Source organism: Mesocricetus auratus, unplaced genomic scaffold (assembly GCF_017639785.1).
Source record: "Mesocricetus auratus isolate SY011 unplaced genomic scaffold, BCM_Maur_2.0 Super-Scaffold_100691, whole genome shotgun sequence".
Classification (NCBI taxonomy): Eukaryota; Metazoa; Chordata; class Mammalia; order Rodentia; family Cricetidae; genus Mesocricetus; species Mesocricetus auratus.
Window position 1 is genome coordinate 43,358,792 of NW_024429267.1, and position 15,212 is coordinate 43,374,003.

Consider the following 15,212-nt stretch of genomic DNA (forward strand, 5'->3'; position numbering starts at 1 on the left):
TTTGAGTAGAAAATCAGAGGGGCATAACATTTCTCTCCCTTTTCAGGAAACCAGTCTGTCTGAGTGGTCTGTTTATAACAATCACAGAATGTCTTTCTATCTGATTATATAACAAAGGAAAGTCTTTTGAGAACTGCTTTAGCATATATGTGCCGAATTCTTAAAATTGTCAATGTCTTCACACATTTGTACCGAGAAATAAAAATAAATAATGAGAGTGACAAGATATGGGATAATCTAAATGTTTATCATCATATGAGTGAATAAAGAAATGGTGGTATGTGTGTATGTGTGTGTATAGATGTGTGGAATATTACACAGACTTAAGAGAGGCGATCCTTCCATTTGCAGTGACACAGATATCTAAAAGAATTATGCTAAGTGCAATAATATAGGCACACATAAATTCTGTATGACCTCATTATATAAACAAACTGAATATATAGAAATAGAGGGCTGGAGCCATGGAAAATTCAAATGAAAGACAGTTATAAAAAAAGTAAATTTTCTTATACAGGTCATGGCTCAGCCTAGGGAATGTGCCACCCATATTGGACTACATTAATTAACCATCAAGAAAATCTCCCACAGTCATGCCCACAGGACAAACTTATCTAGTTAATTCATCAGCTGGGACTTTCTTCCAAGGTAATGCTAGGATGTGTCATGGTGACAGTTAAAATCTAACCCTCACAACTCTAAAGCCGTCCTATGACTTGTCTGCCTCCTCTTCCTCTGGTCCTTGGCTTTCCTGTTTAATTACTCTGAACTAGATATGGTGGGCATGTTAGAGGTTCCGAGAAGCTGGCTGAATTATCCTTGCCTCGCTCACATTAGAGCAGAGTTTCAGTGCTGCAAACTATGGACATGCAACAGCATGCTGTTATGTAGCTTCTGTCTTTCCCTGTACTTGTCATTCTTTTGTGCAGATATAGACTGTAATTCTTCCTACAGAAGTTCAGAGGCAGCCCCCAAGCACCTCCACTGCAGCTGGCACTCAAAGTGTGAATCCCAGCACCACTGACACCACTTTTCACTTTGAGATATGTGCTATGTACAAAGTAAGGGGAAATGGCAGGGGGAGTAAAAACTGAGATTCAAGACAGTTTTAAAATAAGACTGCCAGAAGATAATATCTAAGCTGTCCATCACTGAGATTGTCTACGACCCCATGTCTAGTTGAAAACTAGCCTAGCCTTTACTCAGAATCTCTTCAGGATACCCAAAGATCTGTTCCATTGCCACAGATAACTGAACAACCTTTTTGAAACCCATGAGTGCAATAAAGAAGATCACCTATTTTTATGTGACCCCATATTCCACTCATTTTCCCATGGACTGTTTACTGAGCATCTTATCTGTGTGCTGAAGTCAATGAAAAGCAAGAGATGTCTGCCTAAACTACACCAATGTCTCCTTCCCTTTGGAAAAAAATGCAACAAAGAAATCATGTCATATATTCCTCTAGAAATAGGTCATATTCCTGAATGAAAGGGGTGTTGTTCATTCCTCAAGCCAGCCTCTCACTTGACAGCCTCACCAGATAGTCTTCCATTTAGGTAGATAATGGAGTAACTGATACAGACCACATCTTCACTGAAGATGCTGACAGTGGGTGGGCACTGGTAAGTTTCCCATGTTCAAGCACATGGCCCCACATCCATGCACAAATACACAGTACTAAGTGAACTTAATGGGTTGTTGAAAGAAACATGAGTCAGAGGGGGGTATGATGGAATAACATGAAGAGAGCTTGAGGTGGGGAATGGGGAACAGGTATGATCTTAGTTTGTTATGTACATGCACACAATTCTCAAAAAAAGAAAAACAAAACGGGAAAGCATATTTTCTTCTACTTATAAGCCCCAGACCATGAAGATCTTGGTGTGATCATGGAGAAGAAGGAACAGACATCACCATCTGGAGGTTTCGGTCCACAAGGACAGCTTCCCAAGTCTTGCAGGGAGTGGAAAGGAGGCTGGCTTACAATATCCAGGCTTCTGACAATGAATGACCCATCTAAGTGCAGGCCTAATACATTATTTTTATGTCAATCTTTATTGACAATCAGATAACTTGAGAGTCTAGTTAGTATAGGTTTGTGTTTTTCCCAAAGGATCCGTTAGGAGAGAGAATATACACCAATGAATCCCTCGGTACCGTGGTGGACATATACTCATAGGGAGAGCAGAGTCCAACAGCAGAGAAAACTACAGGTCACGTAAAGAGCAGCACTGCAGGTATCTCCTGGGACCTTGCCCACTTTATTCAGCCACTAGAATTTGTTTGCATATTTTTGTATTCACAAAATGTTTTTATGATGTAAAGTTGATTAGTCACAAAAATCCTTGACATGTTCCAGACAGCTGAATTAAATCCTTCCATGCTTCGTTACTCTAGAACTTCCCTGATCACTGCAGGTAAGGCTCTATTGCCAAAAGAATTGGAAGTGCAACATAGCAGTGTACCTGAGGAGTGATGACTCCCTAATGTTATCTCACACCCTTTCTCAGAACAGCAGCAGTAATAATCATACCTTCATATTCTTTAACTGGGGCATGATCATACAAATAGAAAGTCAGGCAGTGGTGGTGCACACCTTTAATCCCAGAACTGGGAGGAAGAGGCAGGCGAATCTCTGACTTCAAGACCAGTTTGGTCTACAGAGTGAGTTCCAGGTTGACAAGGACTAGAAAGAGAAACCATGTTTTGGGAAAAAAAAACTAGAAAGTCAAAACACTCCTCAGAATTAATGCCTGAGAGAACAAAATCTATAGTAGAGAATATAGCCATCCAATCAGTCAAGAGCACCCAGACACTTATTCTCCCCCAAACTTAAACTCTGCCTTCAGTTTTGTACCTATCTCTTCTTCAAAGGTCACATATTTCTGAGAACTGAGAAGCAAACATACATAGCTAAGACCCCAAAATAGTGCATGGCTTAGTTCAATATTGCATGGCTTTTCATAAACAGTGAGCCACCTTTATGAAATTCACAAGTATGTTTCCTGTGTAACTACCCAGGTTAGTATTTCAATCAATATGCTCTACATCAAATGCTGAGAGAAAAGCTTGGTCCTGCTTGAAGAACTGCGAATGTGTTGGAATTCTTGATGATTGCTGTACTGTCTTGATGCCCATTGGACCTGGCTTTGTAGAAACTCAGAAACAAGCTATGCATACCCAGGCAATAGTCAGCACCTGATTTCCTAAATCTCTCATCATTTACTTCCTCTATGTTATTCAACTAGGTTTATCATCTTTTTCTGATGTTAACACAATCTAAAAATTTTCCTAGATCAGCAAAATATGCTATTGAGATACACTAACTGAGAATCATTTTTTAAAATGATCCTGAAGGAGTATTAGAAAATAAATATGTTCTTAAATGAGGTCAGCTTTTGGTCTTTCAAAGGCAAATATTACAACTTTTATTTCTCTATGCTCCCTATAGTAATAAGTACTAGTTTCTATAAACAGTAGGAGGTCAATGAATGCTACTGAATTAAGCAAGAGGTAACACTTGCTGGACCGCTGTTTCCCATTACTCTGTAAAGTATTTGAGGCTATGTAGTTTATAAAGGGAAAAGGGTTACTGGGTGTACTGTTCAAGAGTTCAAGAGCATGGCACCAGCTTCTGCTTGGCTCTGGGCAAAGCCTGTGCTTCCATATGGACTTGGGAATACCAAGACCCTAATAATCTTCCCACTTTTCTAAGGTATGCTCATTATTCTGGACTAGACTGAGAGTACTTCCAGATATTCCACACCCTCTGGCCTGGTGAAGGACAGCTCTAATACCATGACTCTGCCCCATATCATCAATAACCCAAAATAATGTGGATTTGGGGGTGTGTGGTTTTTGCCAGTATCTACATACATCACTGTCTGGGAGAAGCTGCCAGCCTCTTTCTCAAGGACCCATGAACTAGGAGCCCAGCTGCAGCAAATTAGAAACTGTTAATCAAAACTCAGTGAATAGAGCCACAAGAGGCTTTCTTCTTCTTATGTGGTGCCTGGTTCAGTGGTTTAAGCATCAAACAGATATAAATATTTCAGATAATATTGGAACAACTATATCAATTTAATGCAATTTATAATAGTTATGATTAGTCATCTCAAAGTGGTTTCTATTGCTCCCAGATGTGAAAATAAAAAGAAAAAATCCCCATGAATTTAAAAATGAATAAGTAGGGAACTCTAGGATGGCTGCCAGCTTCTCTCTACTTTCCACCCTGTACCTTTATCTAGAAGTTGATCCTAACTGGAGGGCCTCCTTGGGTATTTTCTGCTCGATTTTGAAACTGAATAGTGAAAAACATGAAGTAAGTGTCTATAATAAGCTAGACATCAACTTATAAACCCATGTTCTGAGGGATGGTAACAAAGGGTTAAGCAACAAGAGAGAAGGGGGCCTCCAGCATTTCCTGGGTGCCCCCTCCATGTTACAAGAGTACAATTTAACACTTGGATGCTGAGAGTTCCTCCTTCTCAAAGGGGAAGAATAGAGGCTCCAGGAGACATGGGGATCTGTCTAAAACCACAGTGGGAAGGGCCCAGCTGCAGAGCTGTTAAGCTCCTGAAACCCACATTCTTCTCACAGCAGTGCCCAGAGGCTCTTAGCATTTAGATGAAGATGTGGGATTATAGTGTGAAGTCATGTGGCTTCAGTTGGCACATCTGCACATGTGTAGCTTCATCTTGGGGGAAAATTTCCTAGAGAAGACTTTAAAGAATAAAGTGAGAGCCTGAGGCCCCAGGTAGGAGGTGTGTGTCTACAGAAGGAATGGTTCAGGAAATGCCAGAAACCTGGGTGGAGAACATCCTCCAGAATGAAGAAGTCTCATTCTCAAGCAGCTCAAAGTGACACTGGCTGGCAGCCCACAGCCATCATGCCTCTTGGGAAATTATCCTCCGCTCAGACCAAGGCCTCATTCTGTACCCATCCCGCATGCTGCAGTCAGTTACTGGTGTCTACTGCGTTCTAAGCTCAGTCCCACATGTCACTGTGAGGCAAATGCAAGCCCATCCCAGATTCAGTGACTTTTATGCTGAGGACCAGACATTCTTGAGGTTGTACCACAACCCACTTTGCCCTTGGCCATTCCTGCTTCCTTTCCTCCTCCTAGGTATGAATCCAGAGACACAGCCTTCCAAGAAAAGGCTCCTTGTGTGAGCTACTGCAGGTCTGGCATCCTGGTGAGCCTCCCAACTACTGCAGAGTTAAAGAGCATCCATGAAACAAAGGGATTAGTCTGAACTTGCTCGCATCCTTAGGATACAGCTCTCAGACTTCTGAAGAGATAACTGGCCTTGTTGAAGATTTGGTTGAACTATAGATATAGATGTTACAGTTTCACATTAAATGATTGTGTTATAGAATAGGGGTGAAACAGACCGAAGCCCAGAGGATGAGATCTTCATAACATGTAGGAACCTCAGGAATCTAATGACCACATATATGGGCCGAGGTTCAAACTGAAGTTACCTACACATGGAATGGTAGGGACTAGTTGTATAACCTTGCCTTTGAGAAAAGATCAAGTCATTCCTGAACAGGGAAAATGGTTCATTCCCTTGGAAGAGATGGGCCCCTTCTCTGATTTTCAGGAGAACTGGCAAAACTCACAAGGCAAATGGCATTTATCTCTGATCTGTGTATGTGTATTGTATGTGTATGTGTGTATGTTCAACGTGCATATATGTGCACGTGTTTGTGTTCTCTATATGTGTGTGCATGCACATGCGTGTGTGCTCCATGTGCATATATGTACATATGTGTGTGTGTTCACACGTGTTGACCTTGACCTTGGGTGCCACTCCTCAGGTGCCATTCACCTTGTTTTCTTTAAGACAGCGTCTCTCATCCAGGTGGTGCTGGCGCACGCCTTTAATCTCAGCACTTGGGAGGCAGAGGCAGGAGGATCTCTGTGAGTTTGAGGCCAGCCTGTTCTACAAGATCTAGTTCCAGGACAGCCTCCAAAGCCACAGAGAATCCTTGTCTGGAAAAACAAACAAAAAAACCCCAAAACAAAAACAAACAAACAAACAAAGAACATCATCTCTCACTAGCCTGTAACTCAGCAAGTAGGCTAGGCTACTTGACAAATAAGCTCTGGGGATCTTCCCATGTCTATTTCTCCAGCACTGGGATTGTAAGGATATGCCACCATGCTCACCTTTTAAAACAACAAGAAAAAAAACATGGATTTTTAAAAAATTTTTTACTGAGCTACCTCTCCAACATTTTGCCATCTTTTGAAACACTCAATTATTCACTTGCCTTCACAAGATCACAAGCTGTTGTTTGTCCATAGGTAATGCCTCACACCCAACAAACTCTTGAGAAAAGAATAATTAATTCATCCCAGTTAAGACAACAGACAAGAGGTCTGATAGGCTCCTGGAAGGGTCTGCTACACTACACATGCATGTTCAACCCTGCCTCTCTTTGATCAAGGGGCCTCATTTGCTGGCTACAACGTGTTCTGTAAACTCTTGTTGTTTTAATATGAAGCTCTAGTCTCAATCAGCTGCTTCATGACACTTGGCTTTTATTAAAGAAAGGGAGTACTGGTGATCCAACAACTCTTGGATCACATTTGAAAACCCTATGAAAAGAACCATAGCTTCATCTGTTTCTCCACTGAAGGGTTATTTCAACCAGTAAGACACTGGAAATGCTGATATAGTACGTTCTTCATATACACAGAGATAGGGGGGATAGGGAGGGAGGGAGAGAGTGAGCCTGTCCTGAACAAATGAGGCACTATGGAATTATGTACTGACACAGGAGAGCATGTGGAGGGAACAGTGTGAGAGCAGAGACAGTTCTGCCTTCCAGATTTAGAGTGATGCTCCACTCACCCTTTCCTTAGCACCAATCCAGTGGGGTTGCCATGTGCCAACAACTACCGAGTCAGAGCGACCAGGCTCCAGAGCAAGTTTCCAGGCACATAAAATTCCCACAGCAATAACAAGGCTCCCCAGGAATTCCTGATGGGCCTCACCCCCCCTTGTTACCCAGTTCTCTTCCCATATCCCCTTGGCAGTGCTTACCAGCATTGGGTTTAAACCAGATTTAACCAGACTCCCAGGCTCTCAGACATCTTGATACATTGCCTGCCACTTCTGAGATGTCAGACAGTGGGAAAGTTTTAGAGCTTTGCAAATACCACCTAGTTACTGATAAGACAGGGTGGCCAGCCCACCTCATACATATAAGGCATGAGCGACACTCAATAACAGATGTTTGGCTCAGTACATTCCCTGCACAGGAGCATGTCAAGAGCAAGCTTCATTCCACATCACACTGCCACAGCTTCAGTTTGACTCGGAACCTGAACTGACACTAGTACAAACCTTGCGTCCTCCTTCAGGCAAACATTTTCTTAGCAAGTATACTTCTCAACCATGATGCTTATAAACCACTGTCACTGCACCAGGACAGTAAGGCCATGGTGTGACCTTCATCTGTTAAGGTCTTATTCTGACTAAAAGTGAAGGAACAATTTTAACAACATGTGAATCAGCTACTGAATGCTGAACCAATTACTGCATTTGGCCTCAGTGTTGCTTATGGAACCTTCTCATGCCTTCTACCGTTGACTTCAGCCCTCTCTGCCAGGGCTGTTTCCTGACCTTGCTAAGATATCGCAAACAGCTGACAGGCAAGTTCAACAATGAACCCACCAGAGACTCATTCGTATTTCCTCCCTCCCTCTCTCACATGTGCCCTCACCCGGCACTGAGGGGAGGCTCTGCAGACATCTGGCGAGACACACAAGAGGAAGATGAACCGGTATGGAGCACTGGGAAGTACATACACTGTCCCAGCTGTGCTTGTACGGGTACATTGACTCGTGCTGCCCATTCCACACACCAGAGTGCTAGGCAGCCTCTTCTCTTAACAAACACCATATACGAGGCACTGAGGACATGGTTCTGATCCCCAGCACTGATGTAAAAAGCTACTAGTAAATTCAGTGCTGGGGAGGCAGAGACAGGCTAAGACCTAGAGCTTTCTGGCCATTCAGTCTAGATATATTGGTGAGCTCCAGGCTCAGTGAGAAACCTTATCTCAGAAAACAAGGTGGCTTTCAGGTCTTCAGGTAGCTTAGGTCTTCAGGTCTTTCTCCATGGCTTCCCATCATCAGGTTGAGTCCTCGTAAAGTAGATCTAATCCCTAGAAATATCACTTTCATGGCAGTGGAGGCTACTTCTACTGTGCCTAGGCACTAAGATTGCTTGACAACTCTAGGAATCTGACAGATCTCCAGCACTAAAATCAGAAGAATTTCCTAGGTGACAAGTCCCATTAACAGAACACTCAGGACTAGGCGCTTCAGGAAAAAATGCTAGTGAGGTGCCAGGTGCTAACTCAAAGTCTGCCTCTTCTCATCCTAAATCATAGAAGAATAAAGGAATTCAGAAGCACAGGATCCAATACATGCCAAATTCTTCATCTAGATCCCTATCCACCATCCTAGTCACAGTCACTCTATGAGGCAATGGTAACTCCACATACATAATATTTTAAAAAAGGAAATATATACACAGCAGATGGAGGCTGCCAGGGGCAGGATATGATGGAAGGATCTGATCCATGAGGAGATACCAGGAGAGAATTTGGAAGAAGAACACAATTTCATAATCTTGATTGTGCTGTCCAAACTGATGGAACCATGGACTTGGACATGTGAGTAGCAGTGGAATTTTATACGTTACATAAAAGCAGTGATATTGCCAAAACTCACAAAGCTCTATGTTAAAAGGGCCCAGATGTTTCACTGCATATCAATTATACATCTCCCTTATCAAAATAAATGCAAAACAATTATATTTTAAGTCCTAAAATGAATATATTTTAAATGTCATTTGACTGGTATTATGATTTGCCATTGGTAACAAATCCTTTCCAATTGTGCAAGTCTTGGGTCAGTGCTTCTCCATCTTGAAGTGACATGACTCTCCAGACCATTTGTTACAAGGCATGTTCCATTCAGGAGTGGCGATTCCAGACAGCCTGCATTTGTCACAGTCCCCAGGCAATGCTCGTGCTATTATAAGGTCTGAGACACTAATGAGACCATTGGCTGTGGAAAGCTGAGCATAAGAAAACAGTCTATTCAGGTGGAATAAGCCCTTCTTGCCATAGCCTATGTGAACCAAAGGAGCCATCTGTTGGTGACAGTGTGTCATTCTCCTCAGAGGTGAATGCTGCCCAGCTGTCATTGCACAGTGTCTTCTTCTTCACCTCCAGAATACAGCCTAAACCCAGACATGAACTGAATCTAGCTTATGGTTGTAAAAATTGTCTCTCAATGAACATTTGGAAAGTTCACCCTAGCACAGAGATCTTAGAATATGTATATGTATTATGCATATATGCATCAATCCATAAATAACAATATCTTTTGATGTACATGGAAATTGCTCAGCAAAAGGAAGTACATATTAATTTCTTGTCATTCTTCCAACATTCCAATGGCTTTGAGGGTACCAGTTAACAACTGTGGAGAGCTGTGTACTGCCTGTTCCCAACACAGGACACTCATTTTTGGAGTGATCTCCCCTACAGGAGTTAAAAAGTGGCCATGGCAGAAAGCATTGTATTGGGGGATGAAAAATGGCTGGGTTATATAGTCAATGACTTCCTGATATTTTTTTTACTAGACTGGTATTAATACTTTGTTTAAAGCTATATGTGCCTTTACAAATAGATTCTTCACTGACAGATGCCCTCAGGTTAAAAACATCTGTCAGCAGACTAACTCTTGACAACACTTCAGATACTTAGCTTGGGGCTTTCCAATAGGAAGCAAATGTGCATGTCTCAGGAGTTCATTACAAGCTGTCAACAACTGTTAAATGTTTGTGAAATTCCATAAACCATGGGGGGTGTGAAGGAAGCCCCAAGTGAGTAAAATGTCCTGAGTGAATGTGTGCTGTTGATATGACACAGCATTGTCAGGACTCTATCCTCAGACCCATGGATGAATGGCAAAGTCTTCCTCCCAGGGTAAGGCTCAAGGAATGGTAAAGCATTCCTTAGGAACCCAAATATGGGTGTTGCTAGCATATCTAGAAGATGTCCATCATAACTCTTTCCTCCAGGGCATTTATGGTGAAGGCTGTCCCCTACAGAGACTGCTTCTACCTAAATGAGCAAACCCAGATCCTTATTACAGCTGTGCAACCATCTGTGCAACTACCATGCTGAGCATCCAAGGCACTGCAGTTTTTCCATCAGGGAGCCCAGACCACCAGGCCCAGCATTTCTGTGTGCCTGCACTTTTGTCTTTTCTTCATCCCCTCAATGTCCCAGTCAGGTTCATCCCTGGAGTTAAGCTGAACGTCACAATAAACTATGTTATGCATTGCCATGCTATTTCAAAGCACCTTAGAAACAAGGCTACGGGGAAATCTTACTTGCAGGAGAGAAATCTGAGGCATAAAGATGCTGTGCAACCCTTTCATTGTCACATGCTGATCACTGGTGTCATAGTTTGACTTCTGCTGTTGGGATCAAACACTCTGACCTAAAGCAACTTAGGATAGGAAAGGGATTATTTGGCTTAAAGGTATAGGTCACAGTCCATCACTGAGGAGTCAGGATAGGAAGTAAAGCATGACCTTGAAATAGAAACCACAGACGACGCTGCTTGCTGGTTTGCTCATGCTAAGCTAATTTTCTTACACACCCCAGGACCAACTGCTCTGGGAATGGTGCCCTTCTACATCAAATAACAGTCAAGATAGTCAGGCAATCTTCAGGCAAATCCGAATTTGAGTCATCCCTCAACTGAGACTCAAGGTGACAATAAAGTTAACTATGACAAGTGGTAAGCAGAATTATGAATCCAATCACCAAGTCCCCTCACCCTACCTTGACTACTGTGCTAGGGTTGACTTTGTGCTGAACACTGAATATGCTACCTCAGCCCAGGATCCCACATCTGAGAATTTGAAGACTGGCAATGTAACTCCATGTGTTCTGTTCCTCAGAATCCTCAGAGAGCTTTGCACTGCCACAACAGATGATGACATCACTGCAGGCCTTAAGAAATGATGGCATCACCACCACAGGCCTTTTGAGGCACTAATGACTGCACTGGAAGCTGTCTAGGTATGAACCTAGATCTTGCCTAGGATGGTGGCAGGGAAATTCAGTTGAGTTTTGACCATCTAGAATTTGAGATGTTTAATGGGCATGAAAGAAAAAATGTTGACGATCATGTTAATTTTCATATATTTGCTGAAATAAAAATGGATAAAATATAATGAATAAAAGTTGTAAAAACCTTTAATGCAACATTGTTGAAATACAGAAAGACAAAATTGGTCATGAGTTGCCAATCCTTGCCCTGGTGAGGTTGATGAGTCTTGGTGAAGGGGTTGATTATACTGAATATTTTATATAGTCTTCAATTTTCCAGAATTAAAAAAATTACATTTCACATGGGCACACAGAATAGAGTATACAGGATGCCACCAAAATGTCTAGCTTGATTCAAATAATAAGGAAAAACAAGACAAATGAGGGACATCTTACAAAATTGGTTTATATATAACTTTCAAAATGGCAATGTCATGAGGGCAAAGATGAGTGGAGAGTAGCTGCATTATAAATGTCAGTAGTGACAAGTGAATGCCAAGCATGGTGCTGGTTAGCATTCCAGGTCAGCAGTAAACCATGAGCTGGGAAGAAGATGGCTCACTGAAAAAAGTGTTTGCTGTACAGCCTAGTAGCCTGCGTAACCCCAAGAACCCAGGTATAAAGCTGGATGTGGCACACCTCTCACCCAGAAGCCCTATAGAGAGCTAGGAGGCAGAGACGGGAGAACCATCTGGAAGCTTGCAGGCCAGCTCACCTTCAACGTGGAAGACAAGAACTGACTTCTGGAAATTGTCCCTTAACCACCACATACAAAAGGTGGCACCTGTGGAGCTGCACTCACACAGAATTTATGTGTGTGTGTGTCCGTTCTCCAAAGCTAGCTTGCTTACTTCTCTTTTTAAAGTACACATGTCAATGTCAAGAGCACACCCTCCTTATAAAACCTGAACCTTAATCTCCATCCTGAGTGGGTAACCCAGGAAGTTGAATCTTAGAAAATCACTTAGTAGAGGCAGCATGGTGATCCACACCTGTAACCCTGTCATTCAGGAGATGGAGACAGGAAGATAGTGAGTTTCAGGCGAACCTGGGCTATGAAGTGAGAGCCTGTCTCAAAACCAAACAAAGCAAAGAAAGAAAGTCACTCAGCAAAGGTTGGGAAACCACCTATTTTAGTAAAGCCAAGGACTTGCTTGAAAGCTGGCTCACTAGTGGCCTTTCCTCCCTTCTCACCTCTCCAGATCCCACTCCTCTGTGAAAGTCCAGGCAGGTTTCCACTTCGCTCGGCAGCCTCCCAACCTTCCTTTCTGACCATGTTCTCTTGGTTCCACCAGACTGCTCTTAACCACTGCCTGTGTACTATAACCCTGTGTGCCATCCAGTCTTTGACATGATACTTTATAAACACTATAACCTCTCTGGGGACATATGTCATTCTTTGTTCTTTTCTGGGTTTTCACAGTTGACACCTTTATGATGAGCATGCACATCACTGCACCATGAAGGGGCAGCAGGACTCCCCTTTTCTGACTGGGTCCCAAGTCTGAGAATCTCGGTAAACACAACATTGTCAGAAGATGCACTGCTCTGCAACCTCAATTTCTATTCTATTCTATTCTATTCTATTCTATTCTATTCTATTCTATTCTATTCTATTCTATTCTTCCTTCCCTCCTTCCTTTCTTTCTTATTTTTTCCTTTCTTTCTTTTCTTCTTTCTGTCTTCCTTTTCTAGAACGGTATAGTGCTTTATGAGATGGATTATAAGGAGATAGTAGGCTTTAAAGGGGCAGCTCCATCTAAGTGGTAGATGCATACACTGCACTGGTCCACATTAAAAAGCAGGCCATAAATTTGCTAGTCATATTTAGTCAAGAACTAAGGAAGACAAAAAGGGGAAGTGCTCATAAAGTCCTACCTTCAACCAAGAAGCTGTTTGCCAATGATACCTGCTGGGTATCAAAAGAATGATGCATGGTGAACATTGCCTGGGGGAACTATGAGAAAGGCTCCAGGAAACAAGGCAGAGGGCCTTTTACTGCATGCACATTTTGTTCCCTGGATTGTTCTTGGACATTATGTTGTGCCTCCTGTACAAACATTTACATTCAATTTATAAGACATGTTTATTCTTGTTAGATGTCAGAACAGTAATAGGGCCATCTGCCTCGCTTTCATGTTTTCCCAGATTAATCTATACTATGTGCCAGGCAACAGTGTTTAAATTGGTCTATTCTGAGAAAGTTCTGGGAAAGGGCTGCTCTATTAGTATTTAGTAAGTGTTCACTAGAGTTTATTTACATGTTTTTCTGATCATGTTTTTTTTTGAACTCCAACAACATTTCTTGAATAGTGCTTTCTTTGTTACACCCATGTATAAAGTCCACTGAAACTGAAGTAAAGTTGTTGCAGCATTCGACTGTAGTCTGTTCCATTGTTCTAGGTCTTCAAATCCCAGGTCTCCCAGACAGATCTGCCTAGGGCGATAAAGATCAACACTGGGAAAGGGAAAATCACTTTTCTCCAATGGAGTGTTGCTGGCATATTAACCACATTCCATGGTAGGCCCCATGTCCAAGAGTTGCTGATCAACACAAAGCAGACTCCATGGGTTGGGTTTGGTGTGTGTGTGTGTGTCTGTATTTTGTTTTGTTACTTTTGTGTTTTTTGTTTATTTGTTTGTTTTGGCCTTATTTTATGTCTTCTTTTTGAGAGAGAGAACATATGAAGTTGGGTGGGTAGGTAGGTGGGAAGATTTTGGAAGGAGTTGCGGGAGAGATAAGAATACAATAAAAATCTATTATATGCAAAAATTTGATTTTTATCTATTATATGCAAAATTAAAAAATATCTAAGGAAGAGAGCAACCTATCAATAATAAAAATAACTAGAACTTACTTTGGTCAATTCAGTTTGGCAAAGCCTTTTGATATTTCAATTATCTGAAGCATTTTTAAACATACTAGGTAATGGGACATTGTCTACATTGCAAAAAGTAATGGTGACTTAAATAATAAAAGCCCTCATGACAATATTAATGTTCAAGAATGAAATAAGTCAGCCACTGTCCTTCTCTTTAAAGATCATCAACTGAGAACTCAGTAAATCTTTTTCCCACCTCTACCTCATCTGGGCAGATGGAGGTGGGAAGAGATGGGAAAATGAGCCCCAACTCCCCACTTTTCTAGTTCCTGGAACTCACTTGTTGTTATGGTAACAGTGACATCAAGTTGTGACCCTGTGAGCATCCTGTTGTAGGATGACCATCTAAGCATCCTTGTAGCTTTCTGTTTGGAAATAATTCAGCATTTTTTCAAACAATGGTCTGGATGATGCAATACATTGCAAGGGCAATTCATAAACAATGTGACTGGGAAAATGATTCTCCCTCACCTTCCCTAACTATTATTCATTTAGGCGATAGGTTTCAGAGGGAAATTCTTGTGTTGGAATATTGGCAGTATGGATCAGCAAAACACACACTTCACAGACCAAATCCACCCCCTCTCATGTTCATACATCCTGTGAGTTAGGGATTGTCATTTTATTTCTAATGTTTGGAAAAAAGAACTGAACTGGAGACATAACTCACTGGCAGAGCGCTTGCCTTAACATGCTCAAGCCCTGGATTCAATCATCAGCACCATAAAAAGAAAACAAAACAGTAAAGAAAAGACTAATCTTGATGAGACCTGAGAATTACACAAAATTAACATTTCAGCCTCAAAATAATGTGTCCTAGAAATACAGCCATGTATAATTATTGACATTGTTCGCAGTTGCTTTTGTGTTGTAGGACCAGAGTTGAGTAACTGTAACAGAAACTTTAGGCTTATAAAGCCCAAAAATATTTACTATGTATTGCATTGTGGGGAAAGGATGCTGGACTCCAACCTACAGACATGGATTGTATGGGAGGAGTTAGACTAGGAAGTAAAGCATCCTGTCACAGGCACTTGGGATGGAGATCCAGGCGTTTTCTGGTCAGGGTTCCTGATCTTATCTACCTCTGTACATAGTTTCATAATGGAGGCCACTTGAAATGGATGTGTTTAAACATCACGTTCACCCAAAACACACAGTGAAAATTAACAC

General features: G+C 41.8%; 1 protein-coding gene across 9 annotated transcripts in view; it reads right to left on the reverse strand.

Moving 5' to 3' along the window:
• The window catches only part of Nek11 (NIMA related kinase 11), a 216,641-nt gene that overhangs the window by 9,321 nt on the left and 192,108 nt on the right, over positions 1-15,212 (reverse strand). The window lies entirely within an intron of this gene.